This window comes from Capra hircus, chromosome 6 (assembly GCF_001704415.2).
Source record: "Capra hircus breed San Clemente chromosome 6, ASM170441v1, whole genome shotgun sequence".
NCBI classification, from domain to species: domain Eukaryota; kingdom Metazoa; phylum Chordata; class Mammalia; order Artiodactyla; family Bovidae; genus Capra; species Capra hircus.
In genome coordinates, this window is record NC_030813.1 from 110,788,632 (window position 1) to 110,804,503 (window position 15,872).

At 44.9% G+C, this 15,872-nt stretch overlaps 1 protein-coding gene across 2 annotated transcripts in view; it reads left to right on the plus strand.

Moving 5' to 3' along the window:
• The window catches only part of C1QTNF7 (C1q and tumor necrosis factor related protein 7), a 125,829-nt gene that overhangs the window by 36,674 nt on the left and 73,283 nt on the right, over positions 1–15,872 (plus strand). Inside the window, exon 1 of one of the 2 annotated variants that reach the window (XM_005681906.3) lies at positions 11,421–11,733. The exons of the other annotated variant lie outside the window; for it this stretch is intronic. The gene's annotated coding sequence lies outside the window, so the exon portion shown is untranslated. Of the gene's footprint in view, positions 1–11,420; positions 11,734–15,872 lie in introns of those variants that run through there. 2 annotated transcript variants of the gene reach the window in all.

Genomic DNA, 15,872 nt, shown 5'->3' on the forward strand with positions numbered 1-15,872 from the left:
GTGATAACCTCACATACAATAAATGCTAAAAAGTGACACAGGAGCTTCTCCAACCCCTACTCGGAGGTTTTTAGAGCATGCAGAACACCACCATGGAAAGAAATGTTTTCTGGGCAAAGCATCGTTTTGTTGTATCAGTGGGCAAACACATAGGGTGCCTACCATAAAAGAAAATAACCAGAACGCTTATCTCACTGATGAATGCATGACAAATGCGTTAGGTTTGACTTATGGGAAGCAATTAAGCAACCTCTGTAGGGTAAAGAATTTTTCCTTTGTCAAAAATTGCATCTCTTGATTGTCAGTGAAAACCAAAGCTGGAGTAAATTTGGAAATCTGATATGTGGTCTCCTGGAGACCAGAATGTAAATTCACACCAGTGTAGTATGGGATTTCTGTCTTTCTTGATACATTTAGGTATCTGACCTCTCTTTACAATACATTCAGTGAAATGAATTTGGGACCGCATACAGCTTCCTACACACGGGGTATGAGTCATAACACAGTGTCTTTTCAAGGCATTTGTTAGGTAGCAAAGGGCAACTCTCAAGAGATTTCTTTTTGTCCGGCAGGATAAACAACTGGAAATGTATTCATGTACTTTAGAATCAAACAGACTTGGATTTGATTCCGGGTCTGCTATAGAATAAATGTGTAACAGGAGGCATACTACTTACCACCACTGAGTTTTTTCCTTATCTACAAAATGAAAATACTTAAATTGAACCAAGTGAAATTGCCATATTTGAAGTCAAGAGAAGTCAAATATCCATGATCTCATATGGTTCATCCTATACCTGTGGCACAGGATCGAGTCCAGAATAGAAGACTAAGTCCATGTAATTTTATGAGTCACAACTCTATTGTTATATGTGGGAGGCACCCAACTCAGACTAGCTTTAGAAAAGGGAATATATATCAAATCACCACAGTGTACACTGTAAATGTCTTTTGATTTTATTGGTCAATTATACATCAATAAAGCTAGAAGGTCTTTAAAAGGGGAGAGAATGCATTAGCTCATAAAATTGGACAATCTAGGAATGGTGTCGGCTTCAGGCATGGCAGGATCCAGGGGCTCAAAGGATGCTCTGTATCCCCATTCTCTCTGCTGCTCCACTTCCTTCGCATCTGTTAACTTGGTCATACATGATGGGCAGGATGACCAAAGATAGTCTTCACCAGAAGGAAAAGGAACTGTTCTCTCCCAAAGGCTGTCTTTCTTGTGTGACATGTTCGGCCCTCAACTAATCACCATTTCCATTGTGTCTGGTGCCAACTACTAGGCTTGGTCCAGCCTGGTTGACTTGCTCACTTCCAGAGAGATGACAGGAGCAAAGGGACCCATACACGAAGCCTGGCTAGAGCCACAGAAGTTAGGGAAACAGTTCCCAAAGAACACTGGAGTGCTAGGCAGGCAGGGGAAGAAAGTCCTCTACCGTATGTACAGCACTTAGTACAGACGCTGGCAAGCAGAAGACGCCCTAAAATTAACTGGAGAGTTTCCTACACTATAGTCAGAGACACAAGACAAAGTGACCAACTTTTCTCAATTTGCCCACCACTTTCTTGGTATTAACACTCTAAATTTCACCCTGGAAAATTCCTCAGGCCCAGGCAAAACATTTCAGTTCATCTGGACTATGCTTGGTTTAAAACAGAAAATCCCACAACTGGGGAATCTCCATAGTCCCAGGAAGACCTGCACAGCTGGTCACCCTGCTCCAAGATGGCACTTGTAAAGCGTAAACCTTAGCTGCAGTTGAGGTCTTGTTGGTAAATACACAGTGAAATATTGCCTGCATTAATGCATGCTCAATCACTCAGTCGTGTCCAACTCTTTGGAACCCCATGGACTGTAGCCCACCAGGTTCTTCTCTCCATGGAATTTTCCAAGCAAGAATACTGGAGTGAGTTGCCATGCCCTCCTCCAGGGGATCTTCCCAACCCAGGGCTCAAACCTGAGTCTCCTGCATTGCAGAGGGTCTCCCGCACTGCAGATGGCCTCCTGCATTGCAGGCAAATTCTTTACCATCTGAGCCACCAGGGAAGCCCTGTTAGGTCAGTTTCTTAGTTCTTGCATCAGCAGAAGAATGATGTGCATGGTACATCCAAAACCATTGAAATTGTAGGTAGATAGTCCCATGGGAAAATGCAACTTCAAATTTTTATTTAAAGTTACAGCATCTGCCCCCTTTTCTGTGCCTTTCCTCTTCTGCTTTCTTCATTTCCTTTTAGTGCTTTTCTTTCCCCCTTTCCTCTTCCCTTTCTTTCTTTCCTTTCTTCCCATCTTCCTTCTTTCTGACCTTCCTCCCTTCTCTCTCTTATTTTCTTCGTTTTCTTTTCCTTTCTTGTTTGGCAATATAGTCACCTTTCAAATAACATGTGATTTAGATTTTGCTTCTGATCTTCAGAGGAGCTGCTATGTGTTGTTTGACTAAAACACGCCAGCCTCAGTAAATACATTTATTGTGGTTAATCCACTAAGTGGAAACTTCCCTGTTGATTAGGACAAGAAGTACATGTGCAATTAGCGTGGACTGGCTGAGACAGCATGGGCATGATGCTGAATGTGGAGAATGAGAAAACCAGGGGTCGGGGGAAGCAAAGCAAAGCAAAGCAGAGGGTGATGCTTGTGAAATAAGGAGCTTGAGATTGAATTCTTTCAAGGGACATTTTGGTTTATCTGTTTACACAGGAGTTACATCTACCACTAATGGAAATTGCTGAGATTTGGAAACTCTTTCTTCTTTCAAATCAATATTATCATTAATTAAGCAATGTAAACCAGGAAATCCTTCTTGGTTACAAACTATGCTTTGAAGCCAGGCCTGCATTTGAATGTCTTCAATCAAAACCTTAAAAGTAAGCTTAGGAAGAAAGCAATGTCTAGTCTTTGAAGGAGAGCTATCATTGGGGAAAACAAAGCATTCTCAATTAAACTTTGGCAAGAAATGAGAGTTTTGTTACCCTTACTAAAGTGCTGACGTTCTAAAGAATTAACTCCAATTTTGGAAGCAAATCCAAACAGTCCCTCGTGACAGGGCTTCCACCTACAGATCAGGATCATAGCCTTGGGACGGGACTTCCACTACATTTGGGTTTTCCAGATAACAGCCTTCACATCACTTTCACAGTTTTTGTCATTATGTAGTACCACTCGTACCATTTATTTACAAAACATTTTCTTATAATTTTACTTTTTAAATTAGTTAGAATAAGATGATGTCGCCAATGCAGTTCATTAGGGCTCGTGCACAGCAGCGTCCACTTAAGAAGGCTTTCTTATCTCTCCTTGCTGTTCTTTGGAACTCTGCATTCAGATGGGCCTATCCACTCTTTTCTCTTCTGCCTTTCACTTCTCCTCTTTTCTCAGCTATTTGAGAGCTAAAAGAGCATTGCAGTAAATGACGTAATGTGACAATGCCCTGGGCAAAGACAATGGATAGAAAAACAGGCAGAAAAAACTACCACTGAGCAATATTTTTTTCTGGAGTATGGTTAATTTGCAATGTTGGGTTACAGGGAGCCTAGCCTGGTGCTCTGTGATGACCTAGAGGGGTGAAATGGTGGGGCAGGAGGGAGGTTCAAGAGGGAGGGGATATAATTATATGTATGTAACTGACTCACATTGTTGTAAAATGAAAACAAACACTACGTTGTACGGCAATTATCCTCCAATTAAAAAATTAATCAATTAAAAATGTGTTAATTTCTGCTGTATAGTAAAGTGGTTCAGTTCAGTTCAGTCGCTCAGTCGTGTCCGACTCTTTGCGACCCATGAATCGCAGCACGCCAGGCCTCCCTGTCCATCACCAACTCCCGGAGTTCACTCAGACTCGTGTCCATTGAGTCCGTGATGCCATCCAGCCATCTCATCCTCGGTCATCCCCTTCTCCTCCTGCCCCCAATCCCTCCCAGCATCAAAGTCTTTTCCAATGAGTCAGCTCTCCGCATGAGGTAGCCAAAGTACTGGAGTTTCAGCTTTAGCACCATTCCTTCCAAAGAAATCCCAGGGTTGAGCTCCTTCAGAATGGACTGGTTGGACCTCCTTGCAGTCCAAGGGACTCTCAAGAGTCTTCTCCAACACCACACTTCAAACGCATCAATTCTTCGGCGCTCAGCCTTCTTCACAGTCCAACTCTCACATCCATACATGACCACTGGAAAAATCATAGGCTTGACTAGACGGACCTTAGTCCAGTTTCATATATACATAGAGTGAACAGAGATGCTATGAATACAGGGCTGCACCTATCTTTTAGATGCATAGTTTCGTATGGATACATGCAAGTGGGGTTGCTAGGTCACATTTTAGTTTTCTGAGGAACCTCTATACAGTTTTCCACAGTGGCTGCACCAGTTTACATTCCCACTAACAGAGAGGAGCATCGCCTTTTCCCACACCCTATCCAGTGTTTGTTATTTGTAGACTTTTTAATTATGGCCATTCTGACAAGTGTGAGGTGGTACCCCAGTGAGCAACATTTTAGTTGAGTAAATGAATGAACACAATGGAACGTAAGAAATAAAACTTAACCACAAGGCTTTAAATATGAAATAAAACCAGAAAATTATCCATCAAACCAATCACAACCAATTGGGGAAAATCACTCCAGGTAGGAATTTAGGATGAAAAATCCAAGTCTTAAACAATCACTGAAAGAACTGTAGAGAATATATATGTAGGGTCAAATTTCACTGGTGGCTCAGACGGTAAAGCATCTGCCTACAATACGGGAGACCTGGGTTCAATCCCTGGGTTGGGAAGATCTCCTAGAGAAGGAAATGGCAACCCACTCCAGTATTCTTGCCTGGAAAATCCCATGGACGGAGGAGCCTGGCAAGCTACAGTCCATGGGGTCACAAAGAGTCGGACATGACTGAGCAGCTCCACTTACACTTTCATACAATATGCAAATGAATCCATGAAAAAAACTGTGCTCTGAATAAGTTCTGTAGTCTAGTTAATAGAGCAGTGATGCCAGTTTCCAGTTGTGATACCCTATTACAGGGATGTATGTTGTCCTTGGGCTTCCCAAGTGGCTCAGTGGGTAAAGAATCCACCCGCAGTGCAGGAGGTGCAGGAGATGGAGATGTGGGAGATGCGGGAGATTCAGGAGATGCAGGAGATGCAGGAGGTGCAGGAGATGCGGGAGGTGCAGGAGATGCGGGAGATGCGGGAGGTGCAGGAGATGCGGGAGATGCGGGAGGTGCAGGAGGTGCGGGAGATGCGGGAGATGCGGGAGATGCAGGAGGTGCAGGAGATGCGGGAGATGCGGGAGATGCAGGAGGTGCGGGAGATGCGGGAGATGCGGGAGGTGCGGGAGGTGCGGGAGATGAGGGAGATGCGGGAGGTGCGGGAGATGCGGGAGATGCAGGAGGTGCGGGAGATGCGGGAGATGCAGGAGGTGCGGGAGGTGCGGGAGATGCGGGAGGTGCGGGAGGTGCGGGAGATGCGGGAGATGCGGGAGATGCGGGAGATGCGGGAGGTGCAGGAGATGCGGGAGATGCAGGAGGTGCGGGAGATGCGGGAGATGCGGGAGGTGCAGGAGATGCGGGAGATGCAGGAGGTGCAGGAGATGCGGGAGATGCGGGAGATGCAGGAGGTGCGGGAGATGCGGGAGGTGCAGGAGATGTAGGTCCAGTCCCTGCATCGGGAAGATCCCCTGGAGGAGGGCATAGCAGCCCACTCCAGTATTCTTGCCTGGAGAATCCCATGGACAGAGGAACCTGGTGAGCTACAGGGTTGCAAAGGGTAAGACATGACTAAGCAATTGAACACATATGCACACAAGATGTCCCTACTGAAGGAGGTTAGTTTTTGTTTTATTTGGGTTTTTATGCAGCTTTTTTCCTCACTTCCTCTGAATTAAAATCATCATTGTAAATGATTGCTTTACATCAGTTCTTTATCATAACATTGATTATTACAGAGTATGTTAGTTATAGTATATACACTGATTTGTGTATAATTATTTCTAAATAAAAAACGTTTTTTTACAAGGGGACTGTGGAACCAGCTTGGAGGAAGAACACGCTGTTGTGCTGGAAACCCAGGAGGGCAGGATTGCTAAGAAGCCACACTGATGTATGAGTAGAAAGGTCCAGGGGTGGATGATGCCAAGCTAAAATCACAAGTCCCAGACCACTGATATTCACAATAACAGATACCATAGATCCATAGATTTATAATCTAATCTTTGAAAAGGGGATTAGAAAAAGGAAATTAGACAAAATTTTCAGTTTATAAATAAAATAAATTCATAAATAATTCAAGTTCCCAGCATAGTTTCTTGGTATCTCTTGGGCTAAGGTATCTTCACCCAAAAGAATTTATAGTAAGCAAGTTTTCATAGGATTTTTCCAGTTTATAAAACAATTCCACATGAACGGTTTTACGCACCCACCAAACCATGTTGAAATAGAAATAGATAATAATGAAAACACTGAATATTCGTCTAACTCTTTCATTTACGTTATCACATTTCCATGCAACTCACCAGTAAAAGTGTGCATTTTGTAGTTCTCTGAAGAAGAAGCACCATCTTTTCATGTCTTCATGTATGTGGCTTCTTTAGCTGTTACAAATGTCTCCTGGAAGGCCCTGTGCCTCTTTATACTCTGTTCCACCAAGACGTTGCTTCCTCCTTTTCCTGAAAGAGACTGAGTCTGATAAGATATAAACAGGCATCCCCAGATGTGCTGCCCTTGGGAGAGTCCAGAGTTGACCAGCACACCAAGATCTATTCCTCAGCCACCTCTCCCTACTCCAAGGACTTAATCCTTGGCCAGCCAAATCTAGCACCCCCATGCCAAATAAAAAGGAGAAGGATAAAGTTGGTGGTAGGCAAGGACTTAATAAAGGTCCCAGTTAGAAGGAGCTCTCTCTCAGGCATATTTGTGCCCGTCACACAACTGTAAATGAATTTGGTAGATTATTTCTGCCATTAACTTTCCTTGAGTCACCTTTCCCTCCCCTGTAGGTCTTCATGTCAGTGTCCTGATGGCCACAGATATTTCAAGGGGCAAAACCTTGCTGCTCTCAGGGAGTTTACAGACCAGTAGGAAAACAAACTTTATGCAGATTATCTTAGAACTACTACATTTATGAAGCAACATTTATGAAGTTATACAAAAGGGAAAAAACCATGAAAGGGCAATTTAGGATAATATATAAGAGAGAGTAAGGGAGAGCTAAGGCAGGTAGAAGGGCAAGTCAAAGAAAGCATCCTTGAGGGAGGAACACAAGTTGACTTTGAAATGATGAGGGAGAAAATGTATCAGTCTAGGGACTTCCCTGGTGGTCCAGTATTTAAGCCTCTATACTCTCGATGCAGAGGAGCCAGGTTCAAACCCTGGTCGGGGAACTAGATCTTGCATCCACCAACTAAGACCTGGTGCAGCCAATTTTTTTTAAGTATCAACATAAAGGAGGCTGAGAAGAAAGAGAGAGAACCTTCTGGGCAGGCTTTCCAAAGCTGTCAGTCTAAACTCCATGGGGATCCCAAGGGAATCCTCAGAGCTGCCTCTACACTGCTGTCCTTCACAGAGTGCTGTGGGTGACAATGTCATCTTTCCAGGCAACTGAGCTGGGACCTAGCAGGAAGGAGAAATGGAGGTTCATGGCCCTGAATCAAGGAGAGAAATGGAGATGGAGGCAGAATGTGTCATGGAAAGAGCAGGGCTTTGGTTACCAGAGTTCACACTTGGAAACAGCCAACATCTTAGCTTTGTGACCTTGGAAAAGGTGCTATGACATCTCATAGTTGTTGTGAGGATTGACTGAGAATAGAAACAAGCAGGACACTGTATCCAGTGCTGAAAAAACTTGTACAATGTGAGAGCTGCAAGTTAAGCTTTATTTGGGACAAAATGAGAACTGAAGCCCAGGAGACAGTGTTTCAGACAGCTCTGAGAAACTGCTCTGAGGAGGTGAGGGGAGGAGTTAGGACATATAAGGGTTTTGCAACAAGGAGTAAATAGTCAGAAACATCCAAAAATTACCTTTAATTAATCTGAAACCAGATATGTCAAGTTAAAGAATTGAGTGCTTTTCTATGTATGGGAAGATACAGGAGTCTGGGCTCACTGAAATCATTCCTTGGATATTCACCTCAGTGATCTGGGGTCAGTGTCCTGTATCTTCACATCCTGAGTTTCCTCAGGGCTCACCATTGGGAGTGGCTGCAGTCTGACGGCCGCCAGACGGCAGGTATTCTTCTTCCTGAGTTCCCTCAGGGCTCACCAGCTCACCCTGATGATGGTGACATCCTTGTTTACTGATACGGCAGGAAATATTTTATTTCTTGAAATACTCCATTTCTCACCAGTAAGGACTCAATAAATGTTCGCTCTCTTCTCTCACTTTCTCCAGCTTCCATATGCACTGAATATATCCCCTGCCCTGCAATGTACACACTGAAGCCCTAACCTCCAATGTGGCTGTATCTGGTGTATCTAGAGATAGGTCTTTAGGAGGTAATTAAGGTTAAATGAGGTCATAAGGGCTGGATAGCGGGGCTGATCCAACAGTATCGTGACTTTATAAAAGAGAAAGAGAGAGAAAGGTCTCTCCCTTTCTCCTTTGTGAGCAGACACAGGAAGAGGCAGCCATCTTCAACTACGGTTGGGTTCCCATGAGAACCTGACTATGCAGGCACCTTGATCTCAAGTTTTCAGCCTCTTGAGCTGGAATGTCAATTGTCAGTTGACATTGTCAATTGCTGGACTTCCCATGTAGTCCAGAGGTTAAGAGTCCACCTGCCAATGCAGGGGACACAGGTTCGATCCCTAGACTGGAAAGATCCCAAATGCCTTGGAGCAACTAAGCTTGAGCACCACAGCTGCTGAAGCCAGTACATGTAAAGCTCATGCTCCGTAACAAGAGAAGCCGCCTCAGTGAGAAGCCCGTGCATTGCACCTAGAGAGTAGGCCATGCCTGTCGCAACTAGAGCAAGCCAGCACGCAGCAGCGAAAACCCAGTAGAGCCAAAAATAAATTAATAAAGAAAAATTTTTTTTGATTCTGTTGTTGAAGCCACTAGCTTATGAAATTTTGTTATGGCAGCCGAAGCCAACTAAAACAAGTCTCCATTAGAAACTTGCTCTTAACAGATCATCAAGTTCAGATCATAACTGCAATGACATCCAACGAATGGATTTCTGAAAAGGCAAAAGAAGTGAGTGTAATCATTAAACTTGAGCTAGCTTCAGGCTTGAGCATTTTCCAAAGGTAAACATGAAAGTGAAGGTCCTTCAGTCATTTGCTACTCTTTTCAACCCCATGACTGTATGTTCATGGAATTCTCCAGGCCAGAATACTGGAGTGGGTAGCCTTTCCTGTCTCCAGGGGATCTTCCAAACCCAGGGATCGAACCCAGGTCTCCCGCACTGCAGGCAGATTCATTGCCAGCTGAGCCACAGGGGAAGCTTCAATTCATTTGGTATTTGGCTGTGATGACTTCCAAAATAAAGACCCAATCTGGGTCAAGACTACAGATGATGCTTTCCTATCTGGTTGAACAGAAATGTTTTCTCCTTGTTTTTATTCTTACTGTTGCATGTGAAATGGAAATACACTTAGACTCTAAGAAAACAAGCAGTGGCCAGCATGGGGAGACAAGCATCAAGAGATGGGATGATGAGGGGAAAAGAGAAATATTCTCCTTCAAAGGAGAAAAACGAGAAGTCAAGGGCCCGGGACCCCAGGCACTAAGAAGTGTGAACTGATCCAACAGATGAATTGGATGTGACTGTGGGACCATACCCCTGTCAGTGTGTTCTCTGTAAAGTGCTGTGTTGGACACGGGCAAACACTGCTTTCCAATTCCAAAGCCTGCACAGGCTGACATGTAGCAGCTCAGTGAGGACCTCATTTGAATCTCACCACAGCCTACAGAGGCGAGCACAGCAGAGAGGTATCCTGTCCTCAGGGATGGAACTATGGTTGGAAATATTTAAATGAGGTTCCCATGGCTAATATGGCTGCCAGGGTGGCTTGGTGGTAAAGAATCTGCCTGCCAAGCAGGATGTGTGGGTTGGATCCCTAGGTTGGGAAGACCCCCCCACCCCCACCCCAAGAAGGAAATGGCAACCCACTCCCAGTATTCTTGCCTGGGAAATTCCATGGACAGAGGGGCCTGGCAGGATACAATCCATGGGGTCGCAAAGGGTCAGACACAACTTAGCAACTAAATCACCACCACCCCTGGCTGGCAAGTGTAGAGGCAGTGGCCAGGCCCTGCTTTTCTGATTTCAGAACCAGCATCCTTTCCACGGCAAATGTTAAACTTTGCTCTACCTTGTCGTCTGATCTTGATCTGATTTTCTGAATTGAAAGTTTTCTCCATGCTCCATCCCATTTTCCAACCTATATTCTCCTCCCTCCAAGTCACTCGACAGCTTCTTCTAGCACAGAAAGTAATTTTGGTGGAACATGAGCATCACAAGATGAGAAGCATGTAATGTGGGCCAGGTTGGTAAAAATCCGTCATATAGTGTAATTGCTTTCTTCTTTGATGCTTATTCACAGTGATCACCATAGTAGTGGGCTGACCAAAAGGTGCATTCTGATTTTTCTGTAAGATGTTATAGAAAAACCTGAACAAAACTTTTGGCCAGCCCAACATATGACCAAGCAGGGAGAGCCGTTATTAGGATCCCCATTGTGTAGCTGGGAAAAGTGAGACACAGAAAAACTAAGGACAGAAGTATCCAGGGACGTGTACTAAACATCAAGTAAGTGAAAAGAAGTGAAAACGCTGGTCATTCAGTGGTGTCTGACGCTTCAGGACCCTGTGGACTGTAGCCTGCCAGGCTCCCCTGTCCATGGAATTCTCCAGGCAGAGTCTCCAGTCTCCGCGGTGGCTTTGAAGGTAAAGAATCTGCCTGCAATGTGGGAGACCCACGTTTGACCCCTGTGTTGGGAAGGTCCCATGGAGAAGTGAATCACTAATCACTCCAGTATTCTTGCCTGGACAATTCCATAGACAGAGGAGCCTCGTGGGCTACAGTCCATGGGGTCTCATGGTAAACATCAAGAGCCAGATTTCAAACCTTTGTATCTGTCTTCACCTCCAAACAGGGGACAGAGCTCTGGTTTGACCACCAGGAAGTCCTTTGGTTCCATTCCATCCCCTCACCACCCATATGGTCCTAGTTTAGACTTGTTACCCCTTGATTTGATCTCCTCCCTCTGTAAACCGAAGGGGCTGGGTGGCCTGGTCTCCAAGAACAATCTCTAAAGAGGTTTGTGAGAAAACACTCACCACTCGCCCTGAAGACTTGTCAAAGGTGCCCCCGGTTTTTCCCCAGCAAGAAACGTGAGACACCATTTCACTTGAATTTTACATTGTAGAGCAAATATCATCTGGACTCTGCTGTTTCTCAAGTGCGATTCGGGGAGTGAGCCAACGGAGAGAGGAGGAGATTTGTTTTTGTTTGTGAGATTCACAAACCCTTCTTTCAGGCTCAGTCAAACCATTGGGAGGTCTGTGTAGGCCGCAGCATCTCTGCGTTGCGTGGGGCTGGCTGGTCTCTCTCTCCCCCTGCCTCTGCTCAAAGTCTGGGAAGATGCTTTGGAAATAAACCAGGAAATTACTTATCAATCTAAAGCCCCAAAGAGCTATGCGTCCTCCTCACTGCCAACGGGAAGAGGATTTCACAGGAAAGCTCCGCATCTGTGTGCAGTAGAGTTCAAAGACGCCAGCTGCCGGAAGGTCTTGCAAGGGATGTAAGTACAGCGTCCGCTCTTGCGATTCAGATGAACAACTGTAGGCATTTTTTCTCCCAGAGATGAGTCTTTTTTGGCTCGGGCGGGTGTTTCTCTTTCTCTGCTCTACTCTGAGGGTGAGAGGGTGTTTACTGACCCGGACTTACTCAATGACACATCTCCTCTGAGGGCTGCTCCTGCGGAACCGAAGAAAGCAAGCAAAAGTCGTCAGAATCGGCTTTGCTGGCTTCATTTTACAAAAAGCCCTGACTGGGTAGACATCCTCCCTCGTGGTTATAGATCCATAAACAACAGGAGTGTGAGCTGCATGTGTGCACTTGTGGAACAAACGGAAGGGGCTCCATTGCCTCCCCCGAAACACAAAATTATCACCGCCTCTGAGCCTAAATAATTTGAGTGAAAGGCGTTCCCTTTGTGTTGTAGGCTTTTGAGTACAGGAGAAAGAAAGCGTTAGCCCTTTTATTCTCCTGTGGAGACTGCCTTGTGGCAGTATAAGCTGTGTGCTCAATTTATATGTTTGCAAACAAATGCTATACCACTGCGCTTATACCCCCCTCAATTTGTTTTGGGCTAAGGGTACTGATTTTTTTTACTTTTATTTGTGTATTTACTTGTATTACTTTTATTTTGTTACTAAAATAAATAATAAATGCATTATTATTTATTTTATTAAATAAATGTGCCTGTCCCTGCACGTGGCTGTAAGGGAGATAATACATTCATCGCAATATATGAATGTAAATATCTAGATTGTGTTAGTAAAACTATGGGTTTGTATAAATGTAATTGCATGAATGGATCACGTAGTTTCATAACTAACACATGGCTTTCAATCAGACTGTGGTTAAGATCTGAGAAGTCATTGACAGAATGTAGTTCTTTTAAAAGAAATAGCTCTGTTCTGATGGGCCTTTTTCCATGAGTTCCCACAGCTTCCCCCGGGACCTCATGTGCTTTTCCAGGGTCCCTCATCAAGAACCCCATGGCTGCGGGAACATATGTGGTGCAGGGAGTCATGAGATGGACGGCTGCACGCTTGGAATGTGAAAGGAAATTCTTCAAATATGGGGAACCGTGTACTGAGCCTTTGCCATGCATTTGGCACGCTGCTTGCCATGTGTCTCGTGGTCTGCGGAGCAGGTGGCTCTGGTGAAAAGCGGTGTGTTTGGAACCAGAGCACTCGGCAGCTTGTCCCCAGTTAGCCTCTGTGTGACCCACTGTCAGTTATCTAACTCGTCTGTGCCTCAATGTCCTGTCCATAAAATAAAGGTAATGACAGTGGAGAACCCAAGTTTGATGCTTGGATCAAAGGAAGATCCCCTGGAGAAGGGAATGGCAACCCAACCCCGTATTCTTGCTTGGAAAGTTCCATGGATGGGAGAGCCTGGCAGGTAATGGTCCATGGGGTCGCAAAGAGTTGGGCATGACTGAGTGACTAACCTTAATTGATTAATTAGCAGCATACGGAGAAGGCAATGACAACCCACTCCAGTGCTCTTGCCTGGAAAATCCCATGGATGGAGGAGCCTGGTAGGCCGCAGTCCATGGGGTCGCCAAGAGTCGGGCACGACTGAGCGACTTCACTTCACTTTCACTTTCACTATTCATGTGAAGCTTGAGAATGAATGGAAGTAATGTTTTCGTCTGTCATACACAAGCTACTGTTTTGTTGTTTTCAGTCGTTCAGTTGTGTCCAAATCTTTGTGACCCCATGGACTGTAGCCCACCAGGCTCCTCTGTCCATGGGATTCTACAGGCAAGGATACTGGGGTAGAAAGATCCCTTCTCCAGGGGATCTTCCCAACCCAGGGATGGAACCCAGGTCTCCTGCGTTGCAGGCAGATTCTTTACCAGCTGAGCCACCAGGGAAGCCCAGTGAAAGATGGTGATGGTTATCCTCTAGAAGGCTCTCCCTGTATGCCTATTAACTAAGGCAGGTCCCCAGGTCCCTGCATTAATAGTTCTTCAGAGGGTTTGGATGCATCCAAGCTGAGCAGTTGCTGTCCTCAACATGTTTTGTAAACTGGACCACAATGGATCACCACATCTCATACAAACTTCACCTGAAGGAGGTGAAAAGTTCTGTTAAGGACAAGAGAGCTCTTTCCCCCATTCAAATTTATGGATTACCCTGTGGTCAGAATCAATGTTATTTCAGAGTTATTTACTCCTTGTTTTTATCCCAGTGTTTTCCTCATGTCTTGGCACACGTCACCTTCTAAGCCGTGACCATCTGAACTGCTTGTCATCAACCCCTCTGATTGCATCAGTCTCTGGTGATTAGCAGAAGATACATTTCTTTCCCTTTGGAGGCTTTTTGTCACAAGTCAGTACAACTTGGTGGAATTCACCACCATATTCGAGTAGCATGAGCTGTGTCCATAATATGAGAAAATGATTCAATCAGCTTTACACCGAGAACCAGCAACATGGAATGTTTACTGTGCTGAATAAAGTATCATCAGATCCATTCCTCTGGAGACTAAGGCAGCACAGAAAGATACAAGCAACAACAGGGGGATGTCATAACCCAGTTTGGGAGCTTCAGATGCCTCAGAAAGAGGCCGCAGAGGGCATGGGAGAACAGGAACCACTGAACGTTGAGAATAATTTCTGGTGATGGCAAACTTCAGGGTGTGAAGCGACGTATCTCTGGCCTTGTATTCTGGCTTCACCACTTTTTAACTCCAAGACTCGCTGGTGTGTCATCTCTCAACAGACATAAACATCTCAGCATAGAACCCAGCATAGTAGGTGCTCAACGAACAGGGGTTCCTTTCCTCTCCATTGTGGTCCATTCAAGCCGCAATTATTTACTGAGCACTTCAGTTCAGTTCAGTTCAGTTAAGTCGCTCAGTCGTGTCCGACTCTTTGAGATTCCATGAACCGCAGCACGCCGGGCCTCCTTGTCCATCACCAACTCCCGGAGTCTGCCCAAACTTCTGCCCATTGGGTCAGTGATGCCATCCAACCATCTCATCCTCTGTCATCCCCTTCTCCTCCTGCCCTCAATCTTTCCCAGCATCAGGGTCTTTTCCAGTGAGTCAGCTCTTCACATCAGGTGGCCAAAGTATTGGAGTTTCAGCTTCAACATCAGTCCTTCCAATGAACACCCAGGACTGATGTCCTTTAGGATGGACTGGTTGGATCTCCTATTGAGCACTTACTATGTGCCAAGTATTATCGTAGATAGAACAGTAAACAAGAGCCTAAGTCTATGCCTCCGTATCTTTAGACGAGGAGACGACAGAATTACAAATCATAATGTAATTTGGGAAACTGAAAAGTGCTATGAAAAAAATAAAATCTGATCACGACACAGAGTGACTAGCAAGGGCAGAAATGGGGCTATTTCTTCACCTAAGGTGGTCAGCCATTGCCTCACTGAGGAAGTGGTAGTTAGCACAGTCTGGAATCATAAGGAAAACACCAAAGCCATGTTAGGCCACTAACTCACCACGTGACACCAAGCAAGTCACTGAAACTTGTTAGATCTGGGCTTCATGACCTACAAACTGCAGAGCTGGAGGAAATCTAGTTAGTCCTGAAAGTCTGTTTAGTAGTTTCCTTTGCCTGTCTTGGGATCCTATGCCATGAGTAATTGTATGGGAAAAAAAAAAATCATTGAACTAAACTATACTACAGTTATTTCATTCTTTCATTCCATCTCCTGGGGATTTTTTCAAAAAGTTTTTCCTAACATAGATAAATGAGTAGGTCCTCAATGAATGAAGATTAATTAATGATTCTTTTCATAAAGCTCAAATCATCACAATTCCTAGGGATTACATTGCTGGAAAAGACAAGAACCACCGTATGGCAGATTTTTAGGGATGAATTGTGTAGCTTCCCAATGACTTCATGTGTGGCTTCAAGTCTGAAATCGCACATGTCAGTGCAGCCAAGACGCGAAGCTGCCAGAAGTTGGTTGATCCAACGCTCTACTAGCCAAGAGTCATGTGCATGGCTTTAAAAAACAATGCCTGGTCTGAAACATTTCCTTTCTTAAAATGGTGCAGCAGACCTCCTGTGGGGCTGAGACGGCATCCATCCAAAGCGAAGGTCGCAGTGCAGATAACCTGTACCCGAGGAGTCATTGTCTCTAAATTCGCCAAATATTTGTGGCCAGAGTATTCTTG